The sequence below is a fragment of the Brachyistius frenatus genome, unplaced genomic scaffold (assembly GCF_029030835.1).
Source record: "Brachyistius frenatus isolate BFR_SWC_R1_liver_20210118 unplaced genomic scaffold, ASM2903083v1 Contig_122, whole genome shotgun sequence".
NCBI classification, from domain to species: Eukaryota; Metazoa; Chordata; class Actinopteri; family Embiotocidae; genus Brachyistius; species Brachyistius frenatus.
The window spans coordinates 1,122,501-1,126,762 of NW_027210721.1; the positions used below are offsets into that span (position 1 = coordinate 1,122,501).

Below are 4,262 nucleotides of genomic sequence, written 5' to 3' on the forward strand. Positions count from 1 at the left end.
CGAGGCATCTGAGTGTCTGAGGACGGCAGAGTGGACTCTCATTGTACAGTCACGAGACAAACAAATAGTCTTTCTGAAAACACACAAATCCTGAAGCACAGATGAGATTTGGTGGAGTAATATAAAAATCCCTTTTGTGTCTACTGTGATCACGGTGAAGCACACATTTGACACATTTTCTTCTGCTTGTCATGTGACATGTTGGAGCTCATGGTCACATTTGATATATATCAAAATAAACGCTAAAAGTTTGTTGTTAGTAATAAGCTGCATTGTCCCATGTTTTACGAATTTTTCTCGTATTAGACATTTTTGCTGTTTGAGCTGGAATTTGGACCCATTCAAACTCCTTCGAGTTTAGAGCAGCGGACCAAACAAAAGCTGTTATGCCCACTTCTTATCCAATAACTCAGGCTTTTCGGAGAGAAGGTATTTCTTATATTCCCTCAGTATTTCAAAGAACCAGATAAAATCATTTCTCAAACTTCTTTGTTGAGGCACATTTTCAACCGTCTTTCTTTACTTATTTTATCAGAAAATCTGTGTTTTATCCCTCCACAGAGGAATTGCGTTAATTCTCTATGATAATTCATTGTTGTGTTAATGACTGTACCCATTACCTTATAAACCCAGAGGAGCTGTTGACCTTCCATTTATGTGTTTGCTCGAAAGCTAAACAGGCAGCCACCAGGATTCAGCAGTCAGCCAGCAGCCTCCACTCCAACAGTACTTTCACCCACTTGAAGACTGGAAACAGCTTTTCTCGAGCTAGTGTAGATTTGTGTGGATTAGGCCTCAGCTCTACAGCCGAGGGCTTGGAGAGACTCTATGCAGAATAGGCCAGGAAGCTGTTTGGAATTGGATGTTGTTCCTCCCCTCTCATCATTACCCTCAAACCCTCACAAAGGGCCCAAATCCCCTCAGTGCCTTTGAACCTGTGTTTCAAAATGAAAGACATGTCCAATGGAGGGTCTTTTCTTATTCTTCTTTTTACTGAAAAGAGAAGAGAGAAAGGGAGAAAAAAAGAAGCTTTAGAGCCTCATTTTCCCTCCTGCTCTACTGCCTTCGTTTTCTTCCGGCCTTGAGCCACTTGTTGGAGGAAAAGGCAAATTTCTGTAAAAATTCCTGGAGGTTATTCCCCCAATCAGCTAGCGCCCTCATCACCTACTTTTTTGGCAGAGAAGGAGAGTGCAAAATGGCGAGGGGGGAAGAAAAAGCATGGGGGACACATGGTTAAAGGAGCGCACAAAAAAGAAGGAACTATGGGGACAGCTGTTGGAGAGGTTAGTTAGAGATTTCCAGCCATTAGCTTCAGTCCTAGCCAGCTCGCCCACTTGAAGCAGACAAGAGCTGGGGCAGGCCAGAGCCCCGAAATGAAAAGGGACGGGACCCAGCTTGATCTTGTGGGGAAATTGTTTACAAGTGGGTCCCTCAGTTGTACAATAGAGAAGAGTGCAAGAAAGAGGGACAACAAGAGAAATGGAAAGAAAGGTTGGAGGAAAGAAGAAAATAGTTTATTGAAACAGTGAAACAAATCTGCCAAAGCACAGGAGCAAAAGTGAAAGAGCGTGGAGCGAGAGTGATTAAGGATGGACCAATGAGGGAGTTAGACGGGTGCTGTTGGTGGGCGGGGAGGGGTGGATTGGGGGTTGTGACACAATAAGTGGAGGACCTGTGGGGGTGGAGGGCAGGGGGTCTTTCTTTCTCTTTTCAAAGGCAGGATAAACAAGGAAATGAGTCTGTAATCATTTCCAGAAATTGCCTTCCTCTTTGCCTCTCCTCTCCTTAGGCCGTCTACCCGCCTCCGTTCATTAGCAGGCCATGGCCTGATTAAAGACTTTCATTGTCCCAAAGAGAGACACAGACGGAGGATCTTCAATCCACTGCTGTCCACGTCAGTGATACATCAGATAAGGTTTGTGTATTTATCGCCATCCTGGGTTGCTGCAGTATTTTCATTTAATGTGACAAGTGTGTAAACCCTTAAGAATGTGAAACCCAGCCGAAGGTTGTTAAGGGGAAGTTCCACCACCACTGCATCGTTTTTCTCATTTCCTGCTATAAATGGTTATAAAATCTGATAAAATGTTATAGCGAAAACAACATTTCAGCAACATGCTTAAACATTAAATTGTTTGCTTGAGTAAAATCCAGCTGACACCTTGATAAAGACACTGAAACATTTATTCAATTTAAGTGTGACCTGACAGGCCACTGTGGAAACACTGAGCTCATCACACAGTATACATTATAAGTTATTAATGAGCCATTCTGTTCTTTCCTCCCTCCCTCTGTCCACAGATACAAAGCCGTAATCTGCAGCTGTACCAGCACAAGAGGTACTTTTCTGGTATGAAGAAGGACTCCAGCGCCAAATACAAATCTCAGTGAGTAGTCTGAATGAACTTGTTGCTCAGCAGGTGTCCTGTTGGAAAATCTGTGGCACTGAATACAATTTTACACAGTAGACATACAGTTGAAAATGCAAATATGAAGACATGTGTCCTTATGTATTGCACACCGCAAGTGCATACCCAGTTAGAGGAGGTGTTGTTGCTTTTGTATGGTCCCTTTGTTCACAGTGTAATGACATGTCTGAAGGGCAGCAGCTTGAAAATCATAACATTACAAAACAGAATTTATATAAATGGAGAAATCTGTAATTATTATGGAGTCAAAAACTATTGTCAGGGACAAGAAGGAGTCCTATAGCAGATGGTTGGACTCCACAGAACCCTGATCTCAGAACATAATGTTAAGAATAACCGTATGGTTGAACCTGTCCTTATAACCAAAATAAAAAAAACATTGGTTGATTGTTGAAGTTTGTTAAATTGATCTTTATTTACATTTATTTCAACCTCAAGTGGCCGTAGTATAACAGGAGCACCGCAGGAGGTCAGGTGGTGGAGTGTTAACTTACCATATAAAATTCAATGTAGTCTCCGTGTCTTGATAGTGAAGTCAATGCAGAAGTGCCTACAAGTGCAATACTACTTAGGACCTCTAGGGGCTGGTTTCAAAAACTCTGGTGCCAAAAAAAGCGCCAACTTCTTTCATGACATATAAAATCATTGTTATCATCATCATCATAGTGTCATTCGCTAAATTCACTCCTTCTGATCAGTGTTCTGCTGGTCCTTTTGAAAATAATTACATCATTAATTAGATATTAGACCTGCATATGTTTTTGAAAGTGTCTGCTCTTTTCAAATTTTTCTTTAATGAACTACCTAAATCTATATTTTCCCTTTTTGGGAGGTGGGTTCCTGCATGTATGAAACAGTCTTGCATGCCCTCTGATTCTTCCTGTACATCACTTTATTGCTTTTACAGAGGTCAGACTACCTTTGTGTGTATGTGTCTATGCAGCGCATCTGTGAGTCTGTGTCACAGGAGGATTACCCAGCATGCATGTAAAATAATATTCTCTGGCTTCTGCTCCTTCTCACCTTAATCCTCTCAAGCACCCATTTCCTGCCACAGACGTACAGTATCCTCCGTTGCTTGCATGTGAAGGAGTTTACAGGAACACAGAGAGAGAGAGCGGTACGGTAATCAAAGGGCAGGAGAAAATGTAGAAAGAGGAATAAATCAAAGCCGTGGTGAGAAACAGTACCAACAGTAACAAAAAGAAATACAGAAGAATGAAAATCAAACGAGCAGTCTGGCAGGACAGCGGAGGCTGAGTTGTGGTAGGTTAGGAGGCCTTTCCCTGCCGGGGAGGAAGTATTTGGGTTTTATTGGTTTCATATGACACGACAGAAACTTTTTAAGATGTTGTAGACGCGCTGGTAAAAAAGCAGTCTGCCCACCCCTGCATAGAGTGCCCCTGTGATCTCTGCCATATTTATAGGCACTGTCTTGTGTCACATGGCTTCCATTTCTTCCCTTGTTGGGACCCCCTGTGGCCTCTTTTACAAGCACAGGTACGAAGAGGTCAAAAGCCCCGTCGTCAGCGGCTCGGTCACAGACGAGAATAGAGGGAGGAGGAGACACTTCTGGATCTTTTATTTACAAGAAAAGGTTTTTCCATGCTTTTCTGTTTATGACTTGTTGATTATAAAAGGTTATAAGAACGCTACCATTCATATAACTTTGTATTTTGTGTGTTTTTATTTTCAAAAGAGAAAGGCAAACTTCCTCTTCTGATGTTGCACCAAACCAAGGAAATGGTCTCATTCTTATCACTTCGGAAGTGCATGCTGACTCAGCACCCATTGAATGAAGCACAAGTTCTCCAGAAGGTGCTATGAATTCCT

General features: G+C 42.2%; 1 long non-coding RNA gene across 1 annotated transcript in view; it reads left to right on the plus strand.

The window, feature by feature from the left end:
• Positions 1-2,388, plus strand: part of LOC138629833 (uncharacterized) — a 15,718-nt gene extending 13,330 nt beyond the window's left edge. Inside the window, exons 2-3 of the long non-coding RNA XR_011311587.1 lie at positions 1,790-1,915; positions 2,302-2,388. This is a non-coding gene — a long non-coding RNA (uncharacterized lncRNA). The remainder of the gene's footprint in view (positions 1-1,789; positions 1,916-2,301) is intronic.
• Positions 2,389-4,262: the final 1,874 nt, after the last annotated feature.